Below are 17498 nucleotides of genomic sequence, written 5' to 3'. Positions count from 1 at the left end.
TTGAAAATAACACAGAAATAACGGCGCATTTTTTCTCGACTTGAATTTTCAAATATTTATTCCTGCATAAAAAAAGGCAATCATACCTCATTCGGCACTATAAAACATTGATAAAACGCCAAACAGCACTGGCAATAAGGACTGCAACTTTGATATGTGTCCTTACGGAATCCCTCGTCCCGTACGTCTCTGTATATATATATATATATATATAGTAAGGAAATAAGGGGCTCGTTGAGGAAATACAGAAAGATAGGTCAGCAGCCTACAACGCCAAAGGAGGCATATGGGTGTGGTTAGGCTCTTTTCTTTTTCACTACGGTTAATGAAGTAAACATTTTTTTAACATACACAAGAAAGAAAGAAAAACACGCGCCCAGAGTGGGGACCGAACCCACGCCTTTCGATTACAAGTCGATTACTTGTCGACATGTAATCGAAAGGCGTGGGTTCGGTCCCCACTCTGGGCGCGTGTTTTTCTTTCTTTCTTCTGTATGTTAAAAAAATGTTTACTTCATTAACCGTAGTGAAAAAGAAAAGAGCCTAACCACACCCATATGCCGCCTTTGGCGTTGTAGGCTGCTGACCTATCTTTCTGTGTATATATATATATATATATATATATATATATATATATATATATATATATATAGCGAATCAGAATCGGAAATGAGGGGCTTGTTGAAATTAACACAGAAATAAGAGTTGGCAGTCAAGAAAACCTCGGAAAGCCAAGGGGAGAATGTGGTAGGTCATTGAAACAGATAAAGAATTTGGAAAGAAAGAATGAAAATGGAGAAAAAATGCACGCCAGGTGGGATCCGAACCCACGACCTCCAGAATATCGGTCTGGTGCGATAGCCACTACGCTACCGGCGGGGCGATTTTCCCCTCCACTTTCTGGGGTATTTATGTTTAGGTATTTTTGTTTCCTGTGCTTGGGGGTGGTGGCCAGCGCCACTCGAACTACTCGGGGTGAAGGGGACCTTTTTTTTAACCCCCGGGCCGTGACTAGAGCGTCTACGACATGTCGAGAGTGGTCGACTAGCGTTGAACCCTTTTAAGCTCCCTATGGCACCAAGACTGCCAGAACAGAGGCCCTCGCTATGCATGTAGCGAATCAGAATCGGAAACGAGGGGCTCGTTGAAAATAACACAGAAATAAGAGTTGGCAGTCAAGAAAACCTCGGAAAGCAAAGGGAAGGATGTGGTAAGTCATTCAAACAGATAAAGAATTAGATAAAGATATATATATATATATATGTATGTATATATATATAAATTGCCGCGAACCATGTATGGGTTTGTTTATTTATTGTTTGTTTTTAGTGCCGGGCCATGCCCGGCTGTGTTATCTGCGTTCTTTTTTTTCTCATTTTTATGCCGCATGGGCTATCACATCCTGACTATCACAGCCGCATGGGCTATCACATCCTGGGCTGTCACGCCCTGACTTCGCTAGCCCAGGATAATCTTCTGTGATCTGCAGTGTTCTGGATGTGAATCGACGGTTCCAGAAACACTTGCGCCTAAAGATAAAAGCCTGCAGAGCAGACTCCGCGGCATTCGACTCTCGACGCTCGCCTTCGCACGTCACTTTCTTGACTGCTGTCTCGCCGCCTGTGTATTCTTTGAGTTGTTAGGGGAGCACAAGTTCGCTCGAATAAACTCGTTTTCTTTGAAGATAACTGCATCGTCTTTGACTTCGTGACATCTGGTGGAGGTGCTGGGTACGCACCCTTCATGCTCTCTACAACCTCTGGAAGCCGCCAAGCCAGTCCAACAAGAGCTAGCCTCCGTCTGCAAGGCTTACTATCCGATCTCGGTCTACTACCGGAGAAAGCGAAGAAAGACCTCGCAACAAGCACCATGGTCAACCAAGCCAATCCTCCCGTCGTTCTGCAGCAACCTCGTGAGTCCCCATCATTCCGGGGATCCCCTGGTGAAGACCCAGAAGAGTGGCAGGAGAAGCTGGAGCGCGTCCGAAGTTTCAACCAATGGGATGAGGAAGAAACTCTGAGACAAGTGTTTTTCTACCTCGGCTCAAGTCTGTTTCGAAAACCACCAGAGCTCCCTAACATCTTGAAGCATGTTGAAAGCGGAATTTTTGAAAACATTCACAACTGTCGTATGGAAAGAACAGGTTTTTGTTGCAGACGGGAATCCAACACCCTAACGAAGGTGTGGTGTTCGTTGAGGAGATGAAGATACCCTCCGCGGTGGCTCAGTGGCTGAGGCGTTGCGCTGCTGAGCACGAGGTCGCGGGCTCGATTCCCGGCCGCGGAGGCCGCTTTTCTGATGGAGGCGAAAGCAAAAACACCCGTGTGTATGAGATTTCGGCGCACGGTAAAGATCCCCAGGTGGTCAAAATTAATCAGGAGCCCTCCACTACGGCGCGCCTCATCGCCTGCGTTGCGTCGGCGCGTTAAACCCTACAATCAATCAATCAATCGAGGAGATGAAGATGCTCTTCCGACGAGCTGACCCCAAAATGGCAGAGGATAAGAAGGGGCGCTTTCTGATGCGGAGAGGTAAACAAGAGCTCTTCGCTGGAGTCATTCGCAACCCGCCCAAAACCGTCGCTGAGTTCGGGACCGAGGCTTAGATGATCGAGAGGACCCTGGACATGCGTATAAGATCGACCACTGGGCGGGCTTTTGGCGATCCCTGTCAACGCCCCTAGATTCGCGACGGAAGACTTTCGGGAAACGATCCGCGCCGTCATTCCCGAAGAACTAAGGAGGCTTTTCCCAACCACGCCGCAACCCCAGATCGCCTCCATAACAGACGCGATCCGAGAAGAAGCCCAACTCGCACTGGGGATTTCTACGCCGTCGGAAGCACCCTGCGAACCACAAGCGATGACCTACTCCGCGGCTGTTCGTCGACCCCGACCTGCTCCAACCCGTAGTCAAGAAGCCCCGCCGTACCACCGTCCACTGTCGCCTGCACGACCCCCTGCAGCCCAAAACGAGACGCCCCGGAAGACCGACGTGTGGCGAAGGCCCGATAATCGCCCGCTGTCCGACTACTGCGAAGAAGCCGACCACATCTACCGTCGCCGCCCTTAGAAAAGGCTCGGCTTTCGAGGATTTTCCGTCGACGCACCACGCCCCCGACCAGGCCAGCGCCCTATTGAAATGGACGAATATCTGTACAACACCAACCGAGGACCAGCCCGCTTCAGCCGTTCCCTGTCGCCCTACCGTACCAGTCGCCGAACCGCCGTAGCACTGCTGATTTCTCACGTGGAAGGTCCCCGAGCCCTCGCGGGGGAAACTAAAAGCAGCAACTTCTGGAGGTGAAGTTTCACAACGGCGGAACAACGAAAACACTCCAACGACGCAACGATTCGCGGAAGTCTGTGACTCACGACATGCCCTCATCCCGACGACCCGACCTAACCCTGACGTGACTCCCGAACACGACAATAGCCAGAAGGTGCGACGCGTCATCAACATGACCGAGCCTGCCCCGAGAAGACGACGACAACGACGACGCACAGTGCCCGACCCTCAACACGCACAAGCCGAGATGCGACGCCCCGACGAACCCGGAACTCGAGGAAGGCGGCGTCCAACGTCAAGGTGTCCATCGACATCTTTGATGTAGTCACCCTTATAGACACTGGAGCCGACTACTGAGTAATAAGCGGATCATTCGCGCCTGAGCTGAAGGAAGTTACGACCATACGGGAAGGTCCGCACATACGCACAGCAGGAGGACATCTCGTAACACCGAGTGGAACGTGCACATCGCGCATCACCACAGATGGCACTACGTGCCCTGCTGCGTTCGTCATTTTGCCTTACTGCTCCCACGACGTAATTCTCGGAATGGACTTTTGGACGCACAATGGCGCAATAATTGATCTGCAGACAAAGGCGATAACTTTTTCCTCCACGACGCCGCAGCCGAACCTCGGACACATTGCTGCTGTAAGGATCGCCGACGACCAGGTCACCCTGCCACCCCGGGCAAGCTTGATGACCACCCTCTACTGTGAAGGTGCTGCTCCTGAAGTCGACGCTATCGTGAAGAGTGATCAAAGGTTGCTTCTCGACCGCGGTGTGTCTGTCGCAAGAGGCATTGCGCGGTTTAAGCAACGCAAATCCCACGTTTTGGTTACCGATTTTACCGAGGAGTACCAGCATTTAAACAAGGGCACTGCAATTTCGTTCCTCGAAGAAGCGCAAGAAGCAAGTGACGTGATCGCAGTCGCCGACTTTGAATGCGCACCCGGAGATACCTTCAAACTTCCGCATCCCTTCGACGTGAATCCGGCGCTACCGCAAGAAGAAAAGAACATGTTATCGGTTTTGCTGCGTCGCTGCAGCAAGTGTTTGTCGTCGAACTCAAAATTACGTCAGACACCTCTGGCGAAGCACCGGATAAAATAACCGAAGATGGAGCCGGACCTACCCGACAGTCACCGTACCGCGTCTCTTCCCACGAGCGCGAAGCCATCCGCACACTGCGGTGGCCTACCTGGGACCGTGACGAGGGCTCTATGTTTAGCAATGCGCATCTGCTGCGGGAAGTCTGGTGCTATGCCCGCCTTGAGTTGCAGTGATATGACGCCAGTCATAGAGCACTGGCCGCGTCACTTCTCCCTTGTGAGGTAGGTCAGACGAACGTAGGGCTGGAATGCTTTCTTGATTGCTTCGTGTGGCACGTTGTGTAGCACCCAGTGCGACTTGAAAAGAACGTCTGGATCGCACGGGTCAATGTCCTCCCTTTCGACCTTACCTCCTGAGTGGCGGCAATCTTCTTGGAAGCTTCGAACGTCGATGCCCATACATGGTTCATTTGGTAGGGACCAAGCGCTGCAACGATGCCGAAAACATTCGGTTGCTGTAGCGCGTCTCGTAAGTCTTCCATGGTGTATGGCCGCCCCTTGACATCACAATGAATAAAGATGGTATTATTAACGACTGACTCGGTTGGCAGAGTTCGCAGTACGACAGCGTAATCTTTATCTTCACTCCAATTACCGCGGGCCGGATTGCCCGCTGAAGCCGCTCTATCAGAGCCCGATATCACACGTGCGTTCACCGCGGTGGCCGGACGTGGACTCCGGCCAGGGGCCAACGCTGCCCTCACAGTGGAAATATAAGTTATGTAATTTATAACCAGTTTACACTTTTATTTATTTTTAGCATTTCAAGCAGCTTGGATAACTTTTCGTTGTATAGCGCTCGTGTAGTAAGCGTCCCCCAAACGTCCACAGTATCTCATGTCTGGCAAATGCATTTTTAAGCGGAAAAGCGTTCGAAGATGCGTCGCCGTGCCGCTGACCGCTGTGCTTACTCACCCAGCGCAAAAATCTGCTTCCTGCACCCTAGTTTTACGCTGTACGGTAGAAGTTCGAGTTTATTTTATTTCCTTAGTACCTACATTAACTTCGCTGAGTCTTCTCCCGGCTTCAATTGGCCTTAGATTTTTCTACTAGCGTACCAGTCAGCGAAGGGTTGCATGTGCGCTTGTGGAGTGCTTGTGTGGAACTACCTGGACTTGGAACGTGATACAGTGTGAAAACTAGGGAACTAACGAAAGCCACAGTCTTCCATTCACAAACTTTTGGTGGCTTAGTTTTAAGTCAGCGAATGAATTGCGACAACACGTCGGTGGCCGGCGGACTAAAGAGTTGGCCGACTGACTGTGTCGGAAGGTCAGCGAGCCGTGCAGTAGTGCAGCCTTGCCAAGTCATTTTTATCTGACGTCACGCGGAACCGCCACAGAAAATGAGCGAGGATGCAGGGAGGAGGACAGCATTTTCGAATTGATTTTGCTACTAAATAAAGTCACATAAACGCACCCGGAGTGGTCGAAACATGGCCTAGGGACTCCGGACTACAATTTTCGCGAGTAATCCCGCAATGTTTACAAATCACTTCAGTGTCCCTTTAAAGTTTGACTGAAGTAAATGGAACCCACGGTCCTCAAAAGTGTGGCCTGGGTGGTTGAAGTGCTGCGGGACAGCAATGGAGGCTTTGCCCGGTGACCATTCAGACTCCAGTTCATAGGTTAACTTGTTTCCCCAATATAGTGCTTGTCACATATTGAGCATTATAACATAAACACGATGTTGGATGAAGTGTACGTAAAACTGGGATAATTCTTGTCAACGTAATTGCTGAAAGTGCTTTTTACAATGCAGTCTCTTTGCAGGTGCATGCAAGCCTCGCACCTGGGACAGAGACAGATGGTTATAACTGGTTATTTTGAAGGCCCTGCTTTAGCATGCACTACAGTATCTTTAAGATTCCTATTTCTTCTGCAAGTGACTCTTGGTGCTTCCAGGAACGTCTTTTAAAGCAGTTACTGTATAAAATGGGGTACAATTTTCGCAGGATATTTTTCTGATCGGTAACCGGGAAGATACTCTGAACAAAGCCTCCAATGTTCTCGCGCAGCAATTCAACCAACCAGGCCACAATGTTGATGACCTGAAGGTTCTTATACTTCAGTCAAACTTTGTCTCCTAGGGAAAGGAAGTACAGAAAATCTTATTTAATTCCTACGTTGAACTCCCCGGAACCTGCTGGATTTAACGCTTCCAGAGGCAACTTAGAATCATTGCGACATTCATCGGGAACACAGCATTAGGTATTGACAAGCCAATACCTTTATCTGAACCAGATGACCCGCTTCCTCCAGCTCCGAATCGGATCGCCTAATTTCTTTCGCTTTCAAAGTTTGGCTTCCAGTTGTATACGCAGACTCCCCTTTAGCAATTGCTCCGGAATTTATTCCCCCCCCCCTTTTTCGCATCCCTTTTTTGTGCCCCAAACATGGCTCTAACTTTATCTTTTTCCTTTTTTGAGTTCCAGAAAAGGCTCCCTCCAATAATGTTGCCGTTTGTAACAAGTAAAATTTCAGTTGTGTTTTCTGTTTTCCTTTTTTTTCCTTGACTTAGCCATTGGCCCCTTTTTTAACCTCCAGCTTACAGACACCTTCTGGTAACAATTTCCCCTACCAGCAGTTTGGCTTCCGGAGCTTCCCAGAGCCGCACTCTATTCCCGGTGGCGTGGCAATAAACGCCTTCCGACGCTCTCCTTCCATGAATCGACCAAACCTAACTTTCCGATTGCTTTCCACGCAGCTAAAAACATGAAACTTTGCTTGTTCCCCAATATGTAGGCAAAACAGCGCAAAAAAACAAGGACAGAGAAACCCAGCAAACCACTAACATCTGTGCGACGTCCCAAAAAGGTCCGAACGTCTATGTCCCAGCAGTATCTCTGTTAGACATCCGTGGAACGGGCAATATTTTTATGAAAATTTTTTGGATGTTCAGATAACGTTTCTGGTACCCTGATGTCGGACGTTCTTTCAACTATGCTAAAGACGTACTCTCGATGTTCCTGCTGCTTCATTTGTGGATGGTATTTAGACATATTATGCTGACGTTACTCAGATGTTGCTGGTATGCCCGTTTTTTACTTCGTACATGTCTATCGCAGTTACATTTATTTTAGCTCTGTCTGCTATACTTTATTTTCAAACTCTCCGCAGGCGTACTGTTTTGAAGTTACAGAGGGGTTTTGTGCAAGTTTTGTAATCCACCAATACTGCTTTTACAGAAATATAAACGCGGAGGACATAATAAATAAATTAGACTCAACATATGCCTGAACAAAATTTGATGCTCATAGCAGTTTTTATTCAGTGAAACCACCATTTTACTTGGTCGTTCTACCTTCGTAATGAAAATACAAATGCTGACTGGACAAATCGCTGGCGACGCTGTTCAGCCACATATGTTAACAAATTTCCCCAGCTTGTACCGATGGAGAAAGGATCGAGGAACAGGAGAACTAGCGGGCTCTCCCCCGGTCACTTTTCTCACCGTACGGACATCTTACCCCGCAACGGCGGAAGAGGCGGCAATAGCCCTGGCCCTCATCACCAGGCTGCCACCACACATTATAATCACTTATTCAAAGAGGCCCATTCAAAGCTTCATTCGTGGTTGCGTTTCGGCCACAGCACTCAAGATTCTCCAAAATACCCATGCTCAACTACTCGACATCGTCTTTACCCCGGCCCCTCTGGGGTGGGCGGCAACAAGGCGGCCCACAAAGAAGCACGAGAACTAAACAGCCGTGCTGGGCTCGCTTCTGCTGTCTAACACCGTGCTTGGTCGGCACGTGATCGTCTGCTCTCGTGTCAAGGAGCCACAGAGCATTATCGCCTCTCCCGCCACCGTTTTCCCACTGCCCACACATCCCTCACGAACGCTCAGAAGCGCCTATGGTGACTCCTTCAGACCAACTCCCTCGCCCGTCGATCCCTCATCCACACGTCCTACTCCTCGGAGTTCCCTGCGCCCAACTGTCCCCTCTGTGACTCCCTGGACGCACTAAGCCACGGCATGTGGGCCTGTCCTCTTAGCCCATTCCACCCATCTCTGGCGTCGAGCAGTGGGAGGACACGCTCGGCTGCTCGAAACCGGGGGTACAGCTACTTCTGGTTGACAGGCCGCCAGTGCCGCCGCCAGCCTTCGGCCGGCAACCACCACGCGTTCCTACTCAACTTGCTTGGAAAATAAAGTCATTTCTCTCTCTTTCTGTCTCCCTTCGTCGGAGACCCGGCTGTTGCACCTGAAATGTATTTTCTAACTTGCTCCTGAAAGCTCTTCATGAGTGGCCGGCCGGGATCGTTTCGTCCGTTGGCCTAAACCAAAGGGGTTGACCCAAGAATTCGGTACACTAACAGAGGCTACCAACAAATATTGTCGAGTGATTCGTTTTGGTCGTATTTGACAAATTTTGGCAGTGATAACGACTGTTTCTTCCGCACCGATCTTGGAGGCGAGGCAAATTATGCTAATACTGCAAGTGATGTAATCAAGGCTCCCTTATTTAAGCCAAGAAAAGCTATCGCGCTTCATCCTTCCCCGTATGCAAGCTACGGTAGCCGCGAATGAAATTGAATGCGCCGCTAAATTTCTGGCGGTGATAAACTTTGTTCGTTACGCACCGATCTTGCAGACAAGCCATTCATGCGAACACTACAAGCGATGTAGCCAGAGCTCCCGTTTTTAACTCAGAAAAGCTACCCAAACCCCCATCTCCCCGATGAAAGCCAAGCTACCCAGGAAGGAATGCGCACTTTCCAACAGAAATAGCATGTAATTTGCCTCAAGGCACCCGATTACCAGAGGTTAAAAAGAAATTGATTGTTTTGTGCGAAAGTAATGACCCAAAATTAGGAGATGGACATGGAATCCGGACGATGTCGCCTGCTTTCGGATGCTTTCTGGCGCTGCGTCGACGCTGATATTTGGCGAGCATAGACATCGGCGTAGCTCCCGCGTCAGCTCACGTCGCCGTGCATTTTGCCGACGCCGTCAACACGGGGCGATGTCGAAGCGCGAAAGTGCGGAAAATACGCTGCAAGTAGTTGCGGCCTCAGAACAAACCGTAAATTTACGGCGCCCACAACCCCATGCCAGCTGTATTTCCACCGTAGAACCTGAAATTGCCTTAAAGGAGCCATGAAGAGAAAACACAAGTTTGGTTCATTCGAAAGACTGCCTCGTTAGAACCATAACGACACCACTTATAACGCAAACTTCGCTCAAATAAGCTAGATAATTAGGAAAAAAGGAAATGACCATGCGACCCACCAGCTCATTTTCCGCAACAGTACCTGTGATGTCACTTGGGAATGCTCTGCGATTGGCGGAGGCCGGCAAAAGCAAACGCATGTTAGGCAGGGCTTACAGTTTGCATAGCGAGCTAAATGCCCGTGAAACATACTGCACATTCTTTTTATGACAAAGAACGGTGGAGTAAGCGGTTGAAGTTTCGAACGAACACGGAAGCGTGTATGCCAATGCGTACGAAACTACCGCCAGCCGAACTCGACATCTCGCCGTCGCCACCGTCGCGCAGACGAATTTTCGGGTACAAGGCTCTTCGGGGCCAACGAACCGTCCCAGCACGCACAGCCGCGACCTTGCTTGGTATCGTAATCCCTTCACAGGAGGTTGGCCTTCATATCGCGAACCAGCAAAGGTAAAAATAGAAACAAGGGGAGTAAGGAACACAGAGCAGCAACGAGATAGTGCCACTCGTCGCACAGGTTTCGGTATGGAGGTCGTGTTGGCTTGCTGCTGTCGTTACGAGCTCGTTTACAGTTTACAACCACTGAAAACTTCAGTTTGTTCGAGTACTTTACAATGAAATTTCGTTGCTGTGTTTTGAAATGCCCATGTAGTACGGGCAAATCGTCGAGGGAGTGCGACATCCCCACCGGTGAGATCTCCTTTCATGCGCTGCCCAACGACGAACCTCGGCGAAGCGCTCTGACCTTGGGGAAAAAAATCGCCGTACACACCGCGCATTGACGCTCGAATCTTTCTGATCGGAGCAGAGGGCTCGAGCGAACGGCTTTCCATACACGACACCGGCCAACTGGCATAAGCGATACTGCTACTGAAATTGAAAATACGGCACATACGTACCAGTCTGTATTCGTCCGTCGCGACGGGGCTGACGAGGCAGCGGTGCCGACGGCTGGGCGTTCGTCTGTTGTGGCTATCGCGGAATGGTCGCTTTCCCGTCCACCGCGTATCCCACAACTCTTGCCGCTCGTGCACTTAGAAGCATTGAGCATTCAAGTGGTGTGAGGTTGTTAAATGCGAGCCCGATCTCTTCGGTGAGAGTTTTGTTCTCCGGATCAGGCCATTCCATGACTAGGGCTGCGGGTGCACTAGGTTTTACTAGTACTTTTAAAATGGCCGCCGTCTCGGTCGACTCCCGCGTGTGGGTGCTATATGGAGTCAACATACTAAGTATCTGTTTCATGGACCGGCTCGTATGACGCCATTGTTCACGTGACGAAATGTGCAATTTTAGCGGGAGATTTAAAATTTTGGCTTAAATTGCCTTATTTCTCAGTGAATAAAGCATCATTTGCTTCAGGGAAAGCTCTTGGGGTACTATGAAACACCTAATCTTTCGAATAAAACAAACTTTTGTTTTCTCTTCATGGCTCCTTTAAAAGCCGTAATTTACATTATCGGTACAATTACTGTTTTCTTTAAAAAATACCAAGCTCAACCTCTTCGCGTATATAATTGGAAACTAATATCTGTGTTTACCAATAACTTGAAAAATCCACAGGGGGCAGCGCAGCGCACAGTCACCTCGCGTGTGCTCCCGTTTTTGAACTCCTTGGCTCCGAAACGACAACCGCCACCGCAGCAAATTTACTACGAAGGTGTTTGTAGCGTCACCAGCTATCCGCCGATACCACCCATGACCCAGTCTGAGCATCTGGTGTACCACAACCACAGCTTCCAGATTTGAGGTGGGAGAACGCTGTTAACCCTAACCTGTTCTTGGCAGTGCGCGCAGCGGCTGCGCGTGCCCCCGGGCACCTCGCGATTCACATCGGCAGCATTCTACTCCTCGTGCACGCCTCAACTTGCCATGGATGAATCAAACAAATGAAACCAACGCAAGATCCCGCCAGTGGACGCACACTCCCGCGCTATGACCCGTGGCAACAAGTGCTCCATGCCCGCCATCAATGCAAGAGACTCCCGCAAGCCGATCAACCGCTTCCAGCTACTCCCGCCCCACGCAAGCCAACACTCCCAAAGCTGCCCCCAAACGACTACAAGATCATCATTCGACCTCGAGGCGGCCTGCGAGTCGACGCCTGGAAAGCCCGACAGTTGTCCACCAGTATTCAGCAAGCAAGCAATATCCCTAAACAGGTCTTCTGCTCAGAAGTCATCACGTTTCCACAACCCGCTCAGAATCTCATCACGCTCAGCACACCCAACGAAGCCTGCGCAGACGCACTACGCAAACGTACCAACCTTCACTTGGGCACCACCGACTACGAAATGACGACGTATCTTAAGCACCCTCCGGGTACTTGTCGTGGCGTCATACAAGGCATAGATTCCGGCACCTCTCCCGAGCAGCTCCGCACACTCATCACAACAACAGAACCTCAGATACTGGAAGCTCGCATGCTCGGTATGTCCGACACGACGACCATCACCTTCGACGGCTCCCACGTGCCTTTCTACGTGCGGGTTTACGGAACACTTGTTCGCTGCAAACCCTACCGCAACACCTATCAGTGCTGTGTGCGCTGTGGTGAACACGGGCACCGTTGCGACGTGTGCCCCTCTCACCGCCCGAGCATCCGCCCCCAGTGACACACACCGCATCTTGCTCCCGACCACCCTTGCCGCCACCGGTGCAAGCTCTGCGGACTAGAACACCTTACTGCCAGCAAAGACTGCCGCCGAAAACTGCGACCACCTCCACCCCCCGCACACATGCGCATCCGTCAGCAAACATAAGAACTTCGGCATCCCGCCCTCTCCACCACCAGAAGACCCCCACCTCTGAAGCCGGATTCAACGGAAATCACAGGTGAGCTAGTCATGCGTCGCCGCCCCCCTCCTCCCACTACAGCCGACTTCCCACCCCTTGATCCCCATCAGGAAACAGCGCCAACTACACAGTGAGACGCCTTAATCCGTGAAAACACCCAGTTGAAAGCGCAAATAGCTGACAATGAACGTCAAATAACCCTACTTCAAAAACAAATATCAGAGTGGCGAACACTACTTCACACAAGCACCCAGCATAGACAGCAGTCCCCCCCACCAGCCGACCCCCTTCCCTCTGTCTCACCTTTGGCAGCCCTTACTTCTTCCATTGCCGACCTTAAACTACTGTTCCATTAAGAATTCACTGCTCTTGTTGTCAGAATTCTAGCCTTGGAAGATAAAGCAACTGACACCACCAAACGGAAGAAACAACGCAAACCGGGCCTTACTCTCACCCCTGCCTTGTTCGCTGACGCCATTATGGACGACGATGCCTCCTCCACGCTCTCCACGTAAACTCCGCACGCCTACCGAACCCCTCACAATATGGCACTGGAACTATCGGTCATTCCGTAAAAAGAAAGCCTCCCTCCAACCATATACATCGCAACATCTCCCTGCCGTCATCACCTTTCAAGAAGCTGACGCACAGCACCCGACCCTTCGAGACTACAATACCTTCCAAAACGACTCATCCATACGCACAGCTACGCTCGTCCACAACCGATAAACTGCCCAGCACCATGCCTTGACGTCCACTATCGATTGTATTCTCGTGCAAATACTACCAACTCGAAAGAGTGACCGCAGTATTTTTGTGCTAAACGTCTATAGTCCCCCTCAGCTAACTCTGGCCGACTTCCCCTCCCTTTTAAAACAAGTACTTTCCCTCGCTAAACACCACCAGTTTGTGATCACGGGAAATTTTAATGCCCCGCATATGGCCTGGGGCTACCCCCGTAATGCCCGCAAAGGCACTATCGTATGGGACGCTATGAATCAACACCGGCTTACGCTATGCAACCTCCCGAACACTCCCACCAGGATAAACAACAGTGTATCAAGGGATACTACGCCAGACCTCACTTTTGTTCGCAACGTAACGGAATACACAAGGCAATGCCTCCCTGACACTTTTGGTAGTTACCACCGCATCATATGGATAACAATCCAAGGTATCGCCCCTTCTCGCATAGGCACAGCCCGACTCACGGACTGGAAAGCCCTTCGCGAACATTTACCCGCAGGAAATTAACGACCTCGGTGGATGGACGGCCGGTCTTTCGGATGTACTGAAAGCCCACTCAAAAGAATTCCCTCTCACCACCGACTATCCAGCCGTCGACCAACGCGTCAACAACTGTGGACTGCGAGAAACAGCCTCATGAAGCGTTGGAAGGGCAACAAACAAATCGGAAATTGAAATTACGCATTGCACACCTTACACGGCAAGCTGAAGAATATGCACAATCCTTGAGCCAACAAACCTGGATGCAATTATGCGATCGCTTGCAGGGCACTTTGGGCACCCGTAAAACATCGCACCTAATACGCTCCCTAATGGGAACGAGAGACAAAATTGGCCACTGAACAGTGCATACACCGCCTTATACACAACCACCCAGGCACCAAGCAAGAATTAATTGACACCTTACAAAAGAAATTCGCACGTGACCCGTCACAACCTTCTCCTCAATATCCGGTGTACTCGGGCAGTTACAATGCCGCACTTGACACACCCTTCACCATGCAAGAACTCGAAGCCGAACTGCGTAAACTCATCCGCAACAGTACGCCGGGGCACGACCACATCCCCAATAAGCTCCTCCGCAATCTAAACGACTTGGCTCTTGAGAATCTCCTCCAATTCATCAATGACCACTGGGCCCGCGGCACGCTCCCACCACAGTGGCGCCATGCCGACATCATACTCATTCCAAAACCTCATAAAATCGTCTCCCTTTCAAACCTGCGTCCTAATTCTCTTACCTCGTGCGTCGGTAAGCTCATGGAACATTTGGTTCACACTGGAATAACTGACTATATAGAAGACAACGCATTACTACCAAATACCATGTACGGCTTTAGACCACGTCTGTCCACTCAAGATATTGTCACGAAGCCACAGACGACGCTGTTGCCTTCGAGGAAAACACGTTTATTGGAGCGAACTCGTGTTCCCCTAACAACTGAAAGAATACAAAGGCGGCGAAGCAGCAGTCAACAAAGTGACGTACGCATGGGAGCTACGGCGAGTCGAATACCCCGGCGTCTGCTCTGCAGGCTTTTTATCTTTCGGCGCGCGTGGTTCTCGAACCATCGATTCACATCCAGAACATTGTAGATCCAAGAAGGTTATTCTGGGCTGTTCAGGTTAGATCCGAATGCTCTCCCTATCAGAACAGATAACACATTCGGCACAGAAAGAAAGAATGGAGCACGCGCTTCCCTTGGTACAGAGGTAACACAGGCCAGCGGAGCCGGACAGTAAAAACAAAACACAAATAAACACATTGCATGGTTAGCGGCATTTCCCCCCTCTAAGAGTGCATCGACCCGATGCTAACATAAGCGACAGTCCGAACAAATAAAAATAAAAGTTCGTCACCGTCCATACAAAGGTTTTAAGCGAACCACGTGGACGACTTCGGGCCGCGTGTGCCTTCGGGATGTGCCGGAGTCACCATCGGGGATCACTTCGTAGGTATGTTGGCCAACACGTCGTAGAATCATGTAGGGTCCGAAATACCGTTGCAGAAGTTTCTCACTCAGTCCACGTCGTCGGACGGGAGTCCAAACCCACACACGATCCCCTGGGTGGTACTCGGCGTCTCGGCATCGAAGGTTGTAGCGGCCGGCATCCACCAGTTGCTGGTCCGTTCTACGAACTCGAGCGAGCTGGCGGGCCTCCTCCGCACGCTGAAGGCATCCTTGGACGTCGGAGTTCAGGTCGTCGTCTTCTACGTGCGGCAGCGTGGCGTCAAGCATTGTAGCCGGCCGTTTTCCGTAGACGAGCTCGAATGGTGTCATCTGCGTGGTTTCTTGAATAGCCGTGTTGTAAGCAAACTTGACATACGGGAGCACTTCGTCCCAGGTCTTATGTTCAATGTCGACGTACATGGACAGCTTATCCGCAATCGTCTTGTTCAAACGTTCCGTTAGTCCGTTCGTTTGGGGGTCGTAAGCCGTCGTTCTTCGGTGATCCGTGTTGCTGTAGCGTAAGATTCCTTGCATGAGCTCCGCAGTAAGGGCCATTCCGCGGTCCGTGATCAGGACTTCAGGGGCTCCATGTCGCAGCACAACTTGTCTTATGAAAAACTTGGCGACTTCTTGAGCAGTCCCCCTCGGAAGAACGGTGGTCTCCGCGTAGCGCGTCATGTAGTCTGTTGCTACGACAATCCACTTGTTCTCGGATCGTGACGTAGGGAACGGGCCCAAAAGGTCCATTCCAATCTGTTGGAAGGGCCTTGATGGGACGGCGATCGGCTGCAGGAGTCCGGCGGGTCTCGTCGGTGGCGTCTTTCGTCGCTGACAGCCATGGCAGCTCCGGATGTAGTGGGTGACGTCAGAGGTAATGCCGGGCCAGTAGTACCTCGCCTTGATTTTTCCAATAATGCGAGCTGTGTCGAGATGTCCGGAAGACGGGTCGTCGTGGCATGCTTCCAAAATTTCGTCACGAAGGTCCGCGGGAATGACAAGAAGGTAATTCGCGCTTGTTCCGGGGATGAAATTCTTCTTCGCGAGGACGGAGTTTCTCATGCTGAATGCTGGTAAGCTGCGTTTGAAGGTCCTAGGAACGGCAACGTTGCATCCCTCGAGGTAGTCGATTATGACGCGTAAGTCGGGGTCGGGACGCTGCTGGGCGGCTAGGTCGCTCTCAGTCACGTTTGCGAAGAATGCGCTGTCTTCATCAGAGTCTTGTGGTGGTGGGTCGATGGGGGCGCGGGACAGGCAGTTGGCGTCGGAGTGTTTCCTGCCGGATTTATAGACGACTGTAACGTCGAACTCTGGCAGGCGCAATCTCCACCGCCCAAGACGGCCAGAGGGGTCCTTCAAATTGGCGAGCCAACAGAGCGCGTGGTGGTCTGTCACAACCTTGAAAGGTCTTCCATACACGTATGGGCGAAATTTTGAAATAGCCCATATAATAGCCAGGCACTTTTTCTCAGAGGCAGAGTAGTTTTTCTCCTCTTTGGACAGACCACGGCTGGCATAGACGATTACCTTTTCGCAACCGCTTTGCTTTTGGACAAGGACGGCACCCAAGCCTATATCACTGGCGTCCGTGTGCATTTTCGTTTCGGCGTTTTCGTCGAAATGAGCGAGCACGGGCGGGCTTTGCATGCGTTTTCTCAGCTCGCCGAATGCTTTTTCGTGGTCGTTTTCCCAGCTGAAAGGGGTGCTATCTTACGTCAAGCGCGTGATTGGCTCTGCAATGCGGGCGAAGTTTGGGACGAAGCGCCGGTAGTATGCCCACAGTCCGATAAATCTTCGCACGCCCTTCTTGTCTTTCGGCCTTGGGAAGTTCGCAATGGCTGAAGTTTTTGCCTGGTCAGGAAGGACTCCCGCGGCGTTGACGACGTGGCCCAAGAACTTCAGTTCCTCGTATGCGAAACGGCACTTTTCAGGCTTCAGCGTTAACCCCGACGTACGAATGGCCTCGAGTACAGACTCCAACCTTGCAAGGTGTTCGTCGAAAGTCCGGGCGAATACCACAAGGTCGTCGAGGTATAGAAGGCAGGTGTGCCACTTAAGGCCAGCTAGCACAGTGTCCATGACTCTTTGAAACGTCGCTGGTGCCGTGCACAGCCCAAATGGCATCACCTTAAACTCGTATAGGCCGTCCGGGGTTATAAATGCGGTTTTCTCTCGGTCTCTCTCGTCCACTTCCATTTGCCAGTAGCCGGTCTTCAAGTCTATCAATGAGAAGTACTTCGCATGGGGTGGTCGAGGGCGTCGTCGATTCGTGGCAGGGGGTACACGTCCTTTTTGGTGACCTTGTTCAGTCGCCGGTAGTCAACGCAAAATCTGAATCTGCCGTCTTTTTTCTTCACCAGTATGACCCGCGCAGCCCGGGGTCTTTTCGATGGCTGTATAATGTCGTCGCGGAGCATGTCGTCGACGTGAGTCC

At 50.9% G+C, this 17498-nt stretch overlaps 1 non-coding gene across 1 annotated transcript; it reads right to left on the bottom strand.

Moving 5' to 3' along the window:
- Window positions 1–806: 806 nt before the first annotated feature.
- Window positions 807–879, bottom strand: Trnai-gau (transfer RNA isoleucine (anticodon GAU)). The gene has a single exon. It is a non-coding gene; the product is annotated as a tRNA-Ile (tRNA).
- Between the last annotated feature and the right edge of the window lie 16619 nt (window positions 880–17498).

The sequence above is a fragment of the Haemaphysalis longicornis genome, unplaced genomic scaffold, assembly GCF_048455015.1.
Source record: "Haemaphysalis longicornis isolate Haplotype H1 unplaced genomic scaffold, Haemaphysalis longicornis Haplotype H1 scaffold_3, whole genome shotgun sequence".
Taxonomy (NCBI): domain Eukaryota; kingdom Metazoa; phylum Arthropoda; class Arachnida; order Ixodida; family Ixodidae; genus Haemaphysalis; species Haemaphysalis longicornis.
This window is presented reverse-complemented; position numbering and strand designations above follow the sequence as displayed.